The sequence below is a fragment of the Silene latifolia genome, chromosome Y (assembly GCF_048544455.1).
Source record: "Silene latifolia isolate original U9 population chromosome Y, ASM4854445v1, whole genome shotgun sequence".
Lineage (NCBI taxonomy): Eukaryota > Viridiplantae > Streptophyta > Magnoliopsida > Caryophyllales > Caryophyllaceae > Silene > Silene latifolia.
The window spans coordinates 402,257,835-402,276,999 of record NC_133538.1 but is presented as its reverse complement, the minus strand read 5'-3'; the positions used below and the strand labels follow the sequence as shown (position 1 = coordinate 402,276,999).

Below are 19,165 nucleotides of genomic sequence, written 5' to 3'. Positions count from 1 at the left end.
CACCGCTTTTTGCCTTGGTTGACCTAGGTATAAAGTGGATTCGAACGGGTTCCAAGCATCCCACAAATGCTTGGTGGCGACTCCGAACATCTCTACATCGTTTCGTGGCCCTTGCCGAGAAGATACCGACCGATCTAAAGCGATCCGGTCGAAAGCATTTTTACACCGCCGAGCGTGGCTTTCAAAGAGACCTCTGCACGTCCACATATTGGCCTGGCGTGCAGGTGGCCCGCGACCGCGGACCGGCTTGCGGGTCAAATCCGCAGACCGAGACGTGGCCCATGTCCACAGTTTGGCGACTCCGCTGGAGATAACTGGGACACTTGTGTTTTTGTGATCCTTAGAGGTGAAACTCGAACGAGGTCGTGGTTAAAGTGCATTAATTGATATGACGGTCATAAGTCGGGTTCCTTGTCCGGGCCCTCAACCTAACCCTTTTCGACCAATTGGCTCGTCTCGTCGGCGTGAGTTTTACTCATCCCCGCGTTTCGAATCCCGATTGAGTCAAGCATACCATTGACGTTACACATTCCTGTTTCGTCAAAGAGCTTTCATCACTTTCGAGCACGAGGCTAGGGCACCCTCCTTACACATTTTGTTTGGATTGGTATACCTTTCGCAAATCGGGGTTTGATTGCTTGGTGTGTAACCCACCCTTCTAAGCCAAAACCCGTGTCAACATTATGCATAATATAATGAACTGTGAGTGCTTATGTGTTATGTGATCATAAGTCCTTCCGTGTCATTTTCAAACTTTCAAATACACATTTTGTGCCGTTATAATGGCCGTTTCAAACCTCGGTCTTTCGCCGACCGTTGCATTTTCAAAAACACCTTTTTTTGCGCCGTTATAATAACCATTTCGAACCTCGGTCTTTTGCCGACCGTTCCATTTCAACACGCCTTTCTAGGGCGTCGTAATGACGATTTTCAAAACTCGGTTTTCTACGACCATTTCAACACGCCTTTCTAGGCCGTCATAATGACGATTTTCAATCCCGGTTTTTATAACCATTTCAACACGCCTTTCTAGGCCGTCATAATGACGATTTTTAAACCCGATTTTTATAACCATTTCAACACGCCTTTCTAGGCCGTCGTAATGACGATTTTCAATCCCGGTTTTTATAACAATTTCAACACGCCTTTCTAGTCCGTCGTAATGACGATTTTCAAACCCAATTTTTATAACCATTTCAACACACCTTTCTAGGCCGTCGTAATGACGATTTTCAAACCCGGTTTTTATAACCATTTCAGCACACCTTTCTAGGCCGTCGTAATGACGATTTTCAAACCCGGTTTTCTACAACCGTTTCAAAGAACCTTTTCATGCCGTTATAATGGCCATTTCAAAACACGGTTTTAATAACCATTTCAAATGCACCTTTTTATGCTCTTATAATGGCCATTTCGAACCCGATTTTTATAACCATTTCAAAGCACCTTTTTATGACCGTTATAATGGCCATTTCAAAACCCGGTTTTTATAACCAATTTCAAATGCACCTTTTTATACCGTTTAATGACGATTTCAAAACTCGGTTTTCACAAACCATTTCAAAATACCCTTTTACGTCGTCATAATGGCCATTTCAAACATCGGTCTGTCACCGACCGTTGCATTCTCAAAGCGCCTTTTACGCCATCATAATGACGAGTTCTAGCCTCGAATTTTCAAAATTCAAAATCAATTTTTAAACAGAAACGTTTTTCAAACCGTCGTAATGACGATTTTAACTCGTGCAACTTTCCAAAATTTCAAATGTCGTAATGACGATTTCAATTCTCACAATTTTCGGTTTGCATACCGTCTTTCAAAGGTTAAAACGGTTTTCTAACCCGTCGTAATGACGAATTCAATCCTCACAACTTCCAATTTCAAATCTTTGAGAACAAATTTAACCGTTTTCAAATTTCAAATCCAATTTCAAATCATTTGAAAACAAATTTAACTGTTTTCAAATTTCAATTCAAAATCAAATATTTGAAAATTAATTTAACCGTTTTCAAATTTCAATTCAAAATCAAATCTTTGAAAACTAATTTAACTATTTTCAAATTTCAAATCCTATTTCAAATTTTTTGAAAACAAATTTAACCGTTTTCAAATTTTAATTCAAACTCAAATCTTTGAAAACAAATATGACCGTTTTCAAATTTCAAATCTAATTTCAAATCATTTGAAAACAAATTTAACCGTTTTCAAATTTTAATTCAAAATCAAATATTTCAAAACTAATTTAACCGTTTTCAAATTTCAATTCAAACTCAAATATTTGAAAACAAATCTGATCGTTTTCAAATTTCAAATCCAACTTCAAATCATTTGAAATCAAATTTAATGGTTTTCAAATTTTAAATCAAAGTCAAATCTTTGAAAATGAATTTGACCGTTTTCAAATTTCAAATCAAAACTCAATCTTTGAAAACAAATTTAACCGTTTTCAGATTTCAATCAAATTTCAAATATTTGAAAACAAATCTAATCGTTTTCAAATTTCAATTCAAAATCAAATCTTTGAAAACAAATCTAACCGTTTTCAAATTTCATTTCAAAATCAAATAGTGAAAACAACTTTAACCGTTTTCAAAATCCAAATCAAAATTCAAATATTTGAAAACAAATCTAACCGTTTTCAAATTTCAAATCCAACTTCAAATCTTTGAAAACAAATCTAACCGTTTTCTAATTTCAAATTCAAAATCAAATCTTTGAAAACAAATTTAACCGTTTTCAAATTTCAATCCGATTCCAAACTGTTTGAAAACAAATCTAACCGTTTTCAAATTTTCAACCCAATTTTAAATCCTTTGAAAACAAACTTAACCGTTTTCATGGCCATTGTGATGACGAGTCCAAATTCTTCAATTCTCGATTTTCTAATCCGTGATTCGGAATTTCAAAAACCTTATTCGGAAACAACACATTGTTTTCAGAGCCGTCAAAATTTCAACTCAAACCGTCTTTTGAAAACAAACTTAAGACAACTCTTCAACTGATCGACTTTCGTAGATCCCTATTCTTCGGAAGCCGTCCATAAAACGACAAATAAATCTTTTTGAAAATTTCTATTTTCGAAAATTTCAGTCCACCTTTCCGATTCAGCCTCGAGTCGATTTCAAGTCAAGTCGTCTAGATAACGTCGAATCTCCGCCGAAGTTAGTACCTACCTTCTGGTCTAGGTCGTGTCGCCTAACTGTCGAGACATCTTCAGTGGCGTTAGCTGAGTCAAAACCTCTTGGGTTTTAAACACGTCTTTCCCCTTCATTACGGGTCAAAGGTCAAGTTTGTGTACATGTCTTGTCCAGTGGTGTCACGCCATCGACAAACTTCCAAATCTCGTCAGAAGTCGTCCGTCTAGGCATCACTATGCCAAAGTTGACACTCGAGTCTAAGTTCAAAGTCTTGCACTCTGACTTGATACACAAGAGGTCATTCACGATCTTTATGAACTCGTAACCTAGTCACACCGTCACGTCTTCACGACAAAACTACCTTTTATACATTTGTGTCGCACTTGCCTTTGTTTGTGCAATACCTTGCCAAGACAGATTATAACGCCTATCGTTATGTCAATAGGAATCCCTTGGGTGCCATCGATCGTCGATAAGAAACTCAAGAAGCCGATCAATCTGCATCCGTCATGACTTCTGCTGAAACCAACAACGTGGTCCTTCGACTCCTAGCTACCGTGGAAAACTTGAGCACTCGTCTCTCCCAAGTTAAGGACAAAATGATAACCGGGAATTTTCCCTCTTCCGATATTGAACAAAGGGTTAAGCTCCTTGATAGCCGGCTACTGGCCAACGACCAAACCAAAACCAGACGACCTCATCGGTCCTTCCCTGATTTGGGTATGCCTTATGCCACAGCCTTGGAAAGGCTAACCTCCAAAGGAAAACTTCAACCAATTGGTCCAACTCCGGACCCTCAACCGAACAAGCGAGGTCGAAGATGGGATAGAAACCTGTTTTGTTAATAGCACCAAGGTCGCGGACACGATACAGAAATGTGTCTTCCCCTAAAAGGCGTTATCCTTGACAAGATTGAAAAGGGTGAGTTACCATTACCTCCCTCGGTAAATAACAAAAAAAACCCTCCAGAAAACCCTATTGGACACAGTCAGGAACCTTCCTTAGACTGCTCTCATTTCATCTCTCTTGACGATGAGAAAGTTCATGCAATTGACGAAGATGGCCTACAAAGCGCTATAATGATGCTCTCCGTCTCCATCAACAACATATTCTCAAAGCTTCAAGTTGCTATCGATGACTTGAATATCCGGGTAGCTAATTTGGAGAAAAGGTTGGGTAGTACTGAAAATGAACCTAACCACCAAAGAGAGAACCAACCCTGTATTCACCAACCAACAGCTATTGAAAACGAGGAGTCATCCTATGGTTCCCATATCCACGAACCTACCAACAAAGAACATGAAATTGCCTCACCAAAATACCCTTCAAAATATCAAGGGACATCCCAAAAACTCCCCATTGACAACAACCCAATCCTGCTTCCGCCCAGGATTGACAAAAATAAAAACAAAACTCACAAAAACATCCCAAAAAACACCAATGTTGGAACCACGGGAAAACATCAAAGGGTATTCACAGATCTGGGAATAACATTTGGCACCGCTCTGGAGATACTTGCTTCAGAAGGAATGCTCCAACCCATTGGTCCGACTCCGGGCAAAACCCGAACACAAAAGAGCCCGATCCTGGGATGGTAATGCCTATTGCCAATACCATCAAGGCAAAGGCCGTGACACTGAAACCTGTTTCAAACTCAAGCATGTCATTCAAGATATGATCGAGGCTGGCAAAATCATAATTGCACCTCTCAGTCAGAACGATCCTCCTGAATGTCTCATGTCAAACAGCAAGGTTGAACGTTCTCAAAGGACATTCACTAGACTCAACACAACCTATACCGTAACTCTTCAAAAGCTCATGGCTGAAGGGAAGCTCCAACCAATCGGGCCCACCCTGGACCCGTCTGAATGCAAGAAAAGCCGTTTCTGGGACGACAATTCCTATTGCTAATATCATCAATGAAAAGGTCATGATACTGAAACATGCTTCAAACTGAAACATGCTATTCAAAATATGGTCGACAACAATGAACTGGTAGCTTCATCCCTATGCCAACCAAGGGATGAAGACAACCCTAATGAACATCTCTTTCTGCAAGGAGATAAAAGCCTCATCGACTATTGTCCTCATATCATCCCCAACAACGAGAGTGAAGTACTCAAGTGAGTCAATGCTCAAGACCAGACATTCAAGCTGTCGGATGCTGCGAAGGAGACCTTCAAGGAGGAACATGATAATTAGGAGTTCGTATCTACGATTGAGTTTGAGTCCGAGTCCGAGTCTTAGGCTTTCTCATATCTATCCTAGCGTCTGTCCTTTTATTCCTTAGTGGCAAACTGGGGGCTGTCCCCATAAGTCACAGGTATTCATCGAGTCTGTGCTAACCTCTTATTTATCTAAATAAAAGCACAATTTCCAGCTATCATATATTCTCCTCTTTACCATTTCCCGTTGACAACGAGAATTGATTTGAGAATTGATTTAAAACGAACAATATGTTCCAATTCAATGTGAGTACACTCGAGTGACGTTCCGTACCGAGTAAGCAGAGGACTCAAAACTGCGTGTCCATTTCTTTACCTATTCCATGTCTGGCAATAGAAACCTTTCATTAGCACCCAATTTAGAACGAGCTTCTATCAAGGGGATCCTACGACGAACCCAGATAACAAACCAGAACATCTCCTTGTTCATGATTAATGACGGAAGGCAAGCCCATTCCCCACAAAAACGTCCCATTGCCAAATTTCAACCTCCCACCAACAGGTACATCCCCGTCTGCCCCTTTACCTGCCTCGAACGAAGGATGGCAAAGAACCAATAATTCAAAAGCCAAAGCGAAAGGCCAACATCAAAAGCCCTAGCCCATAAGCCATTCAGCCAAAAACAATTCACCCAAAGCCAAAGCTCAAGGCCAAAGCAAAAACCAAAGGCAAAAACAATTCAACCAAAGCCAAAGCAAAAGCCAAGGCTAAAGTCAAATCACAAACACAAATAGTGAAATTCGAAATCGCTATTTTCACGAATTTCAAACGACGGAATCAAACACCGTCATTCTCAAACCACAAAAAAAAAAACAGAATAGTGAAATTCAAATTCGCTATCTCTCACAAATTTCAAACGATGGAATCAAAACTGTCTTTTCCCAAACAAAAAAAGAAATGGCGAAATTCAAATTCGTTATTTTCTCTCAATTCCAAACGACGGAAATTAAAGCCGTCATTTTCAAATCAAAAAACAAAATAGTGGAATTCAAATTCGCTATTTTCACAAATTTCAAGCGACGGAAATAAAACCGTCAATTTCAAATCAAAAACAAGATAGTGAAATTCAAATTCACTATTTTCATAATTCCAAACAACGGAATTAAAAACCATCCCATTCAAAAACGAAATAGTGAAATTCAAATTCACTATTTTCCCACAATTTCAACTGACGAAGTTCAAAACCATCACTTTTCAAAAAAATGAAATAGCGAAATTCAAATTCGTTATTTTCCCACAATTTCAAATAACGAAATTAAACCGTCACTTTTCAAACTTCGGACCAACAAGTCCGACACAAACATCTAAAGTCCAAGACCAACAAGTCCAAAGCCTAAGACCCATGAGTCCAAAACACCCAGTCCAGGACCAACAAGTCCAAAGCCCAGGAACCATGAGTCCAAAATAGCAAGTCCAGGAGAAACAAGTCCAAAGCCTAGCACCCCTAAGTCCTTCTGCAGACTACTACAAGGAAACCTAACTAGGATCCTGGGGATTCCCCTCAAGGTCATAACCAAAACTGTTTCACCCCTAAGTTCTTCTAGAGACTATTGCAGGGAGACCTATCTAGGCTTCTGAGGATTCCCCATCAAGCTCGTAATATCACACCTTAACCTTTAAGGTCCCGATATGGAAATCTGATCCCATGTTATTTACCAATCATTTTGTGCTCAGGCCACATCAAGCCGGAGACCCCATTCCACACCACACTACAAGTTGTTACCCTTCGGCCTAAACACCACAAAATTCTTGCTCCAGATTTTTATCTGTTAAGCAAACCCATTATTACCAAGCTCCACATTCCCTAATGTTGAAGCCATTTTTCAGCACAATCCCCACGGAGTCCTCGAATTCTTTGCTATCGAGAACGGGACATACCTAATCTACCCTTAGAGTCCACTTTTTAGTGTGCTCAACTGATAAGGAACATTTTCACAAATTACACCTCTTCGATTCATGATCAAGAGGTATTTATCTCCAATCAACCTTCGAATCACCAAACGGAATTTTCCGTCGTGACGCTCAACTCCAGATTTTTATCTGTCAAACAAACCATTATTACCAAGCTCCGCATTCCATAATGTCGAAGCCATTTTCACCACAATCCCCACGGAGTCCTCGAATGCTTTGCTACCGAGAAACGGGACATACTCAATCTACCCTTAGGGTCCACTTTTTAGTGTGCTCACATGAAAAGGAATATTTTCAAAAATTACACCTCTTCGATTCATGATCAAGGAGGAATTATCTCAAACGAATTTTTCGAGTCACCAAACGGCCTTTACCGTCGTGACCCACACACTTAAAGGTCCTAACATCTCGCTTAGGCACACAAACATATTCAGAACTACGATCTGGTTTGATTTCACATCACGTGAATACGTAGGCAGTCCTTCAAGGACACAACCATACACCTCAAAATCACTTCAAGGTCCTAACAACTCGCTTACGCACACACAGTCAGAACTACGATCTGGTTTGATTTCGCAAACACGCGAATACGTAGGCAATCGTATTACGAGGACACAACGACACTCCCACACACATTCAATTTTCAAACCTTCAATCTGCAATCCATTGCACACACAGCTCAGAACTACGATCTGGTTTGATTTCGCAAACACGCGAATATGTAGGCAGTCCTATTACAAGGGCACAACCGCATGCTACTTTCACAACATTTCCAATTTTCAATCCTCAAAAGCAACCCACCCAACTGCCAAAATTAATCTTATACCTCTTTACTGGGGGCTTCTTCCTTAAGACGTCACCCATTCCTTACTTTGTCAAAATCCCACCTTCTCACTCGGGGGCTTCTCTTTCAAGATGCCACCCATCCTTTATCCTCAAACATCTTTTGAGTCTTAACTACAGTCCAAAATAAAACCGCCCATAGCCTAATGCTCGGTTTGGACGATGACAAGGTCTTGGTTCCGCTCTCCGAATCATCATACCTCGAGAAGGGATCTCAAACAAGCAAACAGAGGCAAAGGTGTCTGGCGAAGATAATCAATTCTTATTCCCCAGCCGAGCGGATCTTCTACTCCGATGATCTGATGCGCATTGACACCCTTTCTTGGCTAGGAGTTGCACTTACATGTGCAAGGTCTCTCAGAGTTACCCCCGCGTCGTGTCAATACTGAGTTAGCATCACGTTCACGACTGCCCATTTGTCAGTCTGTCAGTATGCATCTGTGTGAGTACGTGTCCCAACGGCCACGTGTCTCCAATCTATTAAATCACAGATCTATGAGTAACAAGACTTGTCTTTAAGCTTCACAACTTTCAAAACTCATATCTCCTCTCACACGAGATATTACGTGCTAATTGCTTACATGCTTATGTGATCATATGCTTATATTCTTACATGATAGTTGCTTATATGCTAAATGCTCACATGCTTACACGCTTATGTGCTTATATGCTTGCATTCAACGTGCTTGTCTATGCGACTGCGGATTTGTGTGGTCACTAACCATACAGATAATCTTGAGAAGACAAACTCACTCCAATTGAGTGCTGGGTTCTTCCCAAAAAACGGTGACCCATCAAGTCCAAGAGCTTTAACCCCGTCGATTACATGGCATACGCTACCTCCCAGTGACAAAGAACTCATATCCGGCGAGTCCCGAGAAGTTTCTAACTCCCGGTGAGTGCCGATTTTCAAATGGATGTCACACATGCTATTTCCCACAGTCGATCTTTCGACCACCTTGGCTGGCGAGCCTTTGTTCGCAAAAAAGATACAACTCAAGGACGTATCCCGAAGATGCCTCGAGTACGACTCATTTTCATAAGATGGCAAGCCTTTGTCCGCAAACAAGATACAAGTCAAGTACGTATCCCGAAGATGCCTCAGGTACGACTCCTTTTCACAAGCTGGCGAGCCTTTGTCCACAAACAAGATGCAACTCAAGGACGTATCCCGAAGATGCCTCGGGTACGACTCCTTATCACAGCTGGCGAGCCTTTGCACGCACACAAGATACGACTCAATGACATATCCCAAAGATGCCTCAGGTATGACTCCTTCCTATGGCTGGCGAGCCTCAAAACGCACCACCTTCAACACCGGCTGGCGAGCCTTTGTCCCCAAATACTCAAGGACACATCCCGAAGATGCCTCAGGTATGATTCCTTCCTATGGCTGGCGAGCCTTTATACGTAGTCTAATGGACTTTAAACGACCCGAATCGGAAGTCGACAGACTCTAAAATGTTCCCGACGGCAGGTCCTTGACTCGAATCCTCGAGTCGCCTCGACGACGCCCTTCCCGACGGCAGGTCCTTGGCTCAAACCTTTTTGAGTCGCCTCGACATCGCAATGGTCTTCAGGTTGTAATCTTCGATTGACCTGGAGATCATACTTTGACTTTCGCCCTGTCCAAGCCTCAGTCAAAGTGGGGGCTCAGTAGATACCCGATGATCGCACCTTCCAAAAACCACCCGATGATGATCGGACTGTAACGTGTTTTTGATATGCGTGCTTGGATTGGCTATACATGAGACGGTTTAATGCACTACTCGAATATGAAAAATGATTTCGAAAAGTTTTCTAACTTCATTTGCATTAAAATAACACTATTTAGAGTTAAAACCGTCTTCGGACCCAAAACCGACTTAGAAACCCACAACTCGAGTCAACCTGAGTCAGCCTGAGTCAACCCGAGTCAACCCAAATCTCGAATATCAAAAATAATGCCATGAATGTTTTCATCATGCCATTTCCATTAAAATGACCCTAATTAGAGTCAAAACCGTTTTCGGACCCAAAACCGACTCAGAAACCCGCAACTCGAGTCAACCTGAGTTAACCCGAGTCAACCCAAATCTCGAATTTCAAAAATAATGCCATGAATGTCTTCATCATGTCATTTCCATTAAAATGACCCTATTTAGAGTCTAAACCGACACCGAGCCAAAAACCGACTCGAAATTCAAATCCCGACTCACACTGGTCAAACCCGAGTCAAAGACACAAAATACCTACCCCAAATATCACCCAAGAGGAAGCTTCAACGGCTAAGCAACCCTCAAAGACCACAAATCATAACCAACAAAACATTGGTTAGAATAAATGCAAAATCCAAATTTGCGAAAGGGACAGCACATCCCATTGAGTCACGGGGTGGCTCGCGCCTCAATGGGGTGTCTCCTTAGCCTCCATGGAAAATCGACCGACCTACCATCCCACATTTCTCTATAAATACCCACTATCACACACCATAATATTCACGCGAGCGTCCGCCCCCTCACATCTCCCTTAAACTTCTATACTCGACTTCCTAAGTCACAAAATCGACACGTGTCTACGACCTACCGATCGTGAACACAAGCCTTACACATATTGTTTGGTACCGTCGTCGTGCATTCGACCGACCCACTCGACCAACTCAACTAATCAATCATCATGTTTTAATTAACATATTTTCAACTCATTTTTAAAACAAAATCCTTTTTTAAGGCACTCTTTTTAAATTTCTTGATCGTGAATAATCGCTACGAGAAAACTTGTCTCTAAAGTCGTCTATGTCGCAAACATCATACACGTAAGTTTGAGGGTGTAAACAACTCACTTTATTTCATGTATTTACTGTTTTTATGAGTCTATAAGCATGAACAATGCATAACACGATTCAAATATAGGTTAGACGAGCCAAAATAGAGTTTTGGACCGAGACAGAAGCCCTTTGCTGTGCAAAGTGGCTCGCGCCTCTTGTGGGTCTCGGGTCAGACTCATCCGTGATTGTTCTCAACTTTCCTCTTTATTTCATTTCTTATTTGTATTCGGTTTTTACCATTTCACATGTTTCAAATCATTTTTATGATAAACCTTTTTAACCATAAATCATAATCACCCTTGGTTCCATAAACCATGACGGTTAAATCCGTGACTCGGTGATAATAATTGGTTAATTACATTTTAAAGGAATTTCTATTGTTTTATTTACCATTTTAATTCATTTTTATGATGAACATATTTTGACCATTATAAAAATCATCCTTCGTTCTTTATACCATGGCGGTTTATTCCGTGACTCGGTGATATATTTGGTTAATTACATTTTAATGGGTATTTTAACACCCTTTTATTTTATTTACCATTTTTCTCATTTATTAACATTTGTAGATATATTAGTCATAATTCATAATCATCCTTGGTTCTTTATACCATGTCGGTTTAATCCGTGTACGATGACAAACTTGACTAATTACAAATAATTCAACTTAACATAATTAGTTCAAATCAAACATTTTCCTTTTACACATTTTATTATGCTTTTCAAACATGCAAATCCGACAACGAATATTACTAACATAATAGTAATTATTCTGAGTCATGGAAATCATATTTGCAAATCTTTCATCATAAATACGGTTTTAAACAACCTTTTCAAAAACTAGGAGACGGCCCATTGGGTCGGCTCATGGCTCGCGCCCATGGGACCGCCTGTTTTCACATTTCAAAACCAGGGCAGAGCCCCTTCCATCGCCAATAGGCTCGCGCCCCAATGGGGCTTCCTGGCGCTGTTCTGCCTCGTTGTTAGCACTTGTCTAGGACGATCCCGATTACGGTTAATCCGAATGCATGACGGATCAGATTGACGAGCTTACGTTTTTTTTACACTTTGTCGTTTGACATCCTTTTCCAAATAAATGGATCGTGTTAAGCATCATAACCCAAACTTGGTAAATGGATGCTTAATTTCCGTTTTCACATGCAAATCAATCTAAATCCAACTTTAACATCTTATACTTGATACTTGGATAAACAAACCAACTTAGAAAGCTCACATGTTAGGTTAAACTCTTGGATGCGCATTCATGCATTTTAACCGTTCTGTCAACTTTTGCACTTAAACAACCACGATCGATCAGTAGAGGCCGCTAACGCGGGCTGGATTGGGTGTCCGATTAAAGGGCTTCCCAATACGTACCCTCACCCCTTACTCAGAACCTTTGGATAGTGGATGGCCTTATCCAGGGCGCACGAGAGTCATTTTAGGCGTAGAATGCTAAAAGGAGGACGACTCCTTATCTTTAGTATCTATGTCAAACACCGCTTTTTGCCTTGGTTGACCTAGGTATAAAGTGGATTCGAACGGGTTCCAAGCATCCCACAAATGCTTGGTGGCGACTCCGAACATCTCTACATCGTTTCTCGGCCCTTTCCGAGACGATACCGACCGATCTAAAGCGATCCGGTCGAAAGCATTTTTACGCCGCCGAGCGTGGCTTTCAAAGAGACCTATGCGCGTCCACCGATTGGCCTGGCATGCAGGTGGCCATGACCGCGGACCGGCTTGCGGCCCAAATCCGCAGACCGAGACGTGGCCCATATCCACAGGATGGGAAGCGCGACGGAATTCGGTTGATTTTTGGGGGAAAAAACTAAAAATGAGGTATGTCGAATCGCCGGAGACAAGACAAGGGAGTGACCCATCTCGGGCGATTAGGTAGGGTGAGAAGAAGGGGGGCTAGTGTGGAGGACGGAGACGGCGGAGCAGGGGATCAGTGGTTGGTGGTTTTCCGATTTATAATTGGGGATTTACGATTATCGCTGCTTTCTCTCACTTGGTTTCAACTTTTTTTTTTTTTTTAGATTTAGAAGATCTAGTGCATGCAATGTATAAATAAATGAAATAAGGAGAAAACAGATTTATCCTTACTAAATGGTAGACCAATTTATTTGGGCACAAGATAGGACACCTTTTTAACCTTGTTCTTGAGCTTAATAACATTGGGATGATCCTCCAAGATCTTCAAGTTTCAAGTATAGAAACACTCCTCTTAGTTGTACCCAAGAATTACCCTTAACACTAATAATATTATTAACTAGATAATATTACTAGTAACCTTAAATTTATTCTAATAAAATTATTATTACTACACTAGTAATGTTTTTGAGATATTAGAATTTTTAGAACAAATTCAAGTATAAAACTATTTTATGTGAGAAGGTCCGTTTTTAGAGAGAGAAGCATAAAAGAGATAAGAGTAATAAAATGAGAACATCACATTCTCATAAAAGGGTATGGGAGACCGGTTTTTCATGCCTTGGTTAGGATGGGTGGTTTGCTTTTTGTCTTACCCAAGAACTAGGGTAGCTTTTTAGGTCATAGGTCTTATGATTTTGTTTTTACAATTTAAAACAATCAACCACCAAAAACCCTACCAAAAACCGGTTTCCTACACTAAAATGGATCTCCATTTTATCTTTATAATTTGTCATTTGTAATATGTTGTGACATGTGACATATAACATGTCATTAGACATATTAATACATATTTAGCAAATTAAATATCATTTTGGAACAAATAAATTACATTTAACATATTAACAAGTAATTCACAATTACATGTATATAAAATGGGTCACATTAAGTTTAGCTCATATAATCTACAACATTTGTAATTATGATTAAATAATTATTCTTATCCCAATTGTTTCATAAACATTAATCAATTTTAGTAATATAACATATTAATTACTAAATTGAATCTTATTTAATCACATTAAAATAAGATATATAATTCTCACTCACAAATGAAATTTGTTCAATTTAAGGAATTAATTAATCTGTATCGTCATACAATCAATTAACTTATCAGTTAAGGGAATTGTCCTATAGGTGTGACCTTAAGGGATCAACTGATCACCACCTTCAAATGACAATAACGTCAAACTCTAGTCAGCCAATCGTTACCGATTAATGTTGATCAGTTGACTACATATTGAATCATTCCTTGTGTATTCTTAATATGAGATTTAAAAATGTGATCGCACTATTGTTGAGGACACATACTCCAACAGAAGCTTCCCCCAAGCTATCTTGAAAACGGGGGCAAGGTCCAATTTATGCACCAAGATACCTGCAAAGAACAAGCTACTACAAGACTTAACATAGCTAAAAGTTTTATAGTCTAAGCTATTACATCAAAACCATATTTTCCAAAAACGGTAAATTGTTTCAATAGCAATATATTATTCAAAAGCTACAATTAAAACACGGGTTGCCTCTCGAGAAGCACAAGTTAAAGTCTTGCTAGACATCCACTTCTTCAATGATCAACCTTTGTCCTTGAGCTCATTATCATCTCATCTCTTCTTCATAGCATCTCTCACATTCTCCATCAACTTCAAGCTTTTCCAAGAATATCCCCTCCTAGAAGTTTTAGCATTTGTCCCATTAGCATTCTCATCTGCAAAACAATCAAAACCACATTCTGCCTCCAGCAGATTCATCAGTAAGGATCGAGGTATAGAAGAAGCAATAAAAGAATCCACATTCTTAAGTAAATAACAAGACTCTTGTAACATTGGGCTCCTAATGGTATTTTTTTCTAAAGGTAACCCGGTCATTGCCCACCTCTAAGGTCAACTTCCCATTATTTAGATCAATTACTGCACCTGCGGTGTGCAAAAATGGCCTACCTAAAATAATTGGGATTTGAGAGTCCTCGCCATATCAAGAATAAAGAAGTCAACGGGTATGAAAAACTTACCAACTTTAACGGGCACATCTTCTAAAACACCTAAAGGTTGATTTATAGAATGGTCCACTATTTGCAAAGTAATATTAGTGCATTTCAAAGCACCCATGTTAAGTTATTCACAAATAGAAAGACGCATGACACTTACACTAGCACCTAGGTCGCAAAGGGCCTTATCAATGGTATATGTGCCTATAGTTCAAGGTATAGAATACCTACCGAGGTCCGTACGTTTTGGAGGAGACTTATTTTGCAAGATTTCACTACAATCTTCGGTGGAAGCTACGGTCTTAACCTCATTGACGGATCGCTTCTTGGCGAGGATTTTTTTCAGAAATTTTGAGTAAGAAGGGACTTGGGAAAGCAGTTCAAAGAATTTCACAATAACTTGTAAATTCTTAAAAACATCCAAGAACTTACCAAACTTACTCTCATCCTTATTCTTTGCTAGGCGGTGGGGAAAGGGCACTTGAATCTTAAAGGGAGTCTTGAGCTCCTTCACCTTTAGAATGGGGATTTCCTCTTCAATATCTTTTACAATAGTCTCTTCACTAGCCTTCTTCTTGGCACCTCCCCGAAGCTTAAAATCTTTCTGTACCACCTCATCGTCCAAAGTCATGGATGGGTAATCATAGCTCTTCCCACTCCTCAAATGAATGGCATTAAGGGTGCCATTAAGAAGCTTCGCACCTTTGGGTGGTTGTTGGCCTTGATGTCTCTGACCACTAGAAGTTGCAAGTTGAGCCAATTCAGTCTCCTAAATCTGGATAGCGGCATCTTTGGCTTGATCACTCTTTTGCATTTGGATTTGCATTTGCTTGAACATGATCTCTTGTGCCGTAACCATTTGCATCACTATAGCCTCGAGTTTACCCACACCTTGGTTATTTTGTTAGTAAATGGAAGATTGACCCTGGAATTGTTGTTGGAATTGGGGTTGGAGAACTTGTTGTTGGATAATTGGAGCCTTTGTGCTTGGAAACCCGGTGTGTTTATAGGTATTTGGTGAGGCCAAACTGTTGATGATGAGGAGGAGCAAGCACATTTGAGTTCTTGTATAAGATGAAATTTAGAGCTTGGAAAACATTAGCTTGTTGTAAAGCATTTCCATAATATTGGGCAGCATGCCCCACACATCTCCAAACCTCACAAGAAGAGCTAAATTGGCTTAAAATATCATTCACATGGTGAGTGGAACTAGAGCCTTGAGGGCTCTCAAGTTGTCGGGTAAGGAAAGTCACTTGAGCTTGTAATAGTGCCACATTTGGATCCTCTTGCTTAGCCTTCAATGGATTTGCACTTCGGCAATTGACATATTAGGAATCATGGATAGCCATAGACTCAATGGTAGCATGTGCAGTATCCGTATCGATTTGATCAAATCTCCCATTGTTGGCGGAGTCAAGGATGCGGCGAGACTTAGAATAATATGTAGAAGGTGATAGCCAAAAACCAAGGGTCCAACCCATGATGAAGGCACTCTCTTTGCAATTCCTTATAACTCTCCCATGGTTCAAATACACTCATCACCCACTTGTCGGAAACCGGTGATTTGGCATCTCAAAAGGGCGGTCTTTTATGTAGAAAAGTACTTTTGGTATAATGCAAGAGCCAAGCTACTCTAATAGGTGATGCTTATGGAAACCTTTGTCAAGGCTATTGATCTATAGCTTAGCCTTGTCCCTGAAAGAGAACGGGAATAGCATCTCCTGTATTTGATCTTGTATGACACCCGATTGCCTTATCATGGAGCAATAATCACAAAAGTTTTGGATGTGCATGTTGGGATCTTCAAGAGGGCCTCCACCAAATTGGCGCTTCTAAACTAGGCTAATAAAAGCCGGTTTGATTTAAGAATTTGCCGCTTCAATATTGGTGGTAGCAATTCCTCTAGGAAGCATAACCGCGGTGGGCTTAGAATGGTCGGACAAGCGCACCATTTTATTTAGAATTGGTGGTGGAGATTGATACCGTCGTTTTAGTATCAAAAATAATATTTATAATTCCGAGCTAAACTAACAGAAGCTAGTGGTAGCACGAGTCGAACCACAGGGAGGAAGGGAATTTCAGTTGTCTAAATCTGGTCTAAGGTAACAGTGGTGGGGGTTTAATTGATTTGTTCTATAGCTAAGAGTAATAAAATACAATAAAATAAATAACGGATTAAACAGATAAAGAAAGGTACTAGGAGGGTCGGTTCACTATAGTTTCGGCGGCAGCATACTAAACAGGTCTAAATCAAAACACATGAGGCGGGAAATAAAGAGGTCCTCTCGGTCCACTCTTAACAAATAGCATCTTTCGATCTCGCTATAAGTCCCTAATATCACTAATACGACTCTCGTCCTGAAAAGTGACTAATCATCTAAACTTTACCTATCTTTCGATCTCAGCATAGTTTAGTCATTTTAATTGGTGATCTAACAACTGTCCCTATCTCTCGATCTAATGGGTCAGTCAAATCCTAAACATTCAACTAGTCGTGTGCACTCGATTCGTCGAATTAAGAATTAAAACAATTAAAACGAAGGTAAACCTCACGTGGTCAGTCGATCGACCATGTATGGCGGTCGATCGACTGACATGCGAATTCAGTCCGTGTTCATTATTTTGCCGCCTACACTATAATTCCCCTACCTCCTAGCACAATTAATTTAGCTACTCATAACGGGAATGATAACAACAATAATATTAAGGAAATAAACAGAAGAATTCATGCTTGGATTAATGGAATAAACAATTAACATAAATGAGAATTGCGGTTTCGGGAAAACTAACTAGCAATTTCTATACTATTAATGCAATAAAGATGAACTGAAATAAGAATAAGGGAATACCGAATTTGCAGAAGAATTGTAACGGAATGATTAAAGACCATAAACGAAAATCCAATGCGAAACAATATCCCGAACCCTAATTATTTGATATTCTAAACTGAATGAAAACTAGATGTAAAAACTTGATAAATTTCTGAATGTTCATGCTGCGTTTTATAGGAAAAGTACGCAGCTATTATTCCTAAACCTAATAACTCATGGGCTTGATAAATCTCGATCTTTTAATTCTCGTATCAGCTCGTGGAGTGGTCGATCGACCATGTGGCTCAGTCGATCGACCAACCTATACTGAACAGTAGCTTCTGATCCCGTGCTCTGGTCGATCGACCACAAGCATCAGTCGATCGACCAAGGTTTTGTCAAAGAGTGCATTCGACGAATTCTGCAGCGCGCACCGATCTTAAAACAGCTGCCATTTCTTCGTTCCTTGGTCAAATCAGGCGTTCTACACGGCGTTGGAAAGCTAAGAGGATAATGTTTCACCTCCAATTGGAATCACTCGATTAGCAGCTCTAGAACTCGAGATATTGCCATCTGAAGCAGGCTGCAATATTGTGAAGTGCTTCTTCGCTTGTTAAACTCGTACGCACCCATGCTTTTGCTATCTTTAGGCCTTTAAACGCGCACCAAGCTCATTCCTCGAGTCAATACTTCATGTCAAATGCAATGTTAATTACTTAGGGACGGATTTGGCTCGATTTCCGCTCAATTCTTCATATTTCTGCAATAATAGACAAAAACACAAAAGTAGAGGAAAATAGGGAAATAACGGCATATATTGCACATTTGAGCTCTGAAATGCGTGTAGAATAAAGTGTGAAACATCATATTTTAGACACGCATCAAATCTCCCCAAACCAAACCTTGCTTGTCCCCAAGCAAGAACTAGACTCGATCTAAAGGAACGAGTTCAAACTCAGAGCGAAATGCAATATGTAAAGCCTAAACCAATTTAATGCACAACCAACAATCAATTAGTAATGTGAATCATGCAAACGAATTATGAAGCCGTTAAAAGCTCTTTGAACCGTCAACCATAGAGACTTATCAAATTGGACTCTCACGGGTCGCTCAAATCACTCAAATAAGAACAAGGTGAATATATAAGAGGATAGAAAGAATTTATTTTGTAAAGACTCTCACCTAACTACGACCTATGAAGACATGCCAGCAATAAAATATGAAAATGATCTCTATGACCGTACATATGCATTCCAACCAACAAATGACCATGACACATGCCGAGGTATATATGGATATGTGAGGTAAAGGGTAAGAAGGGGCTAAAATGAATTTGGATATGAGGAGTAATAAGCCAAGCTAGTACTACAATCCAAACTATAAACGAATCCCAACTTCAAGCTCAATGTAAATGATACAATACGGTGCCAATTCAAGGCACAAAACTCACAATCTCCACAAAATTTGACTCCCCAAAGAATACAAATGATAATATGGGAGTGGAAATCAC

General features: G+C 40.0%; 1 non-coding gene across 1 annotated transcript; it reads left to right on the top strand.

The window, feature by feature from the left end:
• The first annotated feature begins 16,319 nt into the window (after positions 1-16,319).
• Positions 16,320-16,427, top strand: LOC141636268 (small nucleolar RNA R71). Its single transcript, XR_012540890.1, has one exon. It is a non-coding gene; the product is annotated as a small nucleolar RNA R71 (small nucleolar RNA).
• The last annotated feature ends 2,738 nt before the right edge of the window (positions 16,428-19,165 follow it).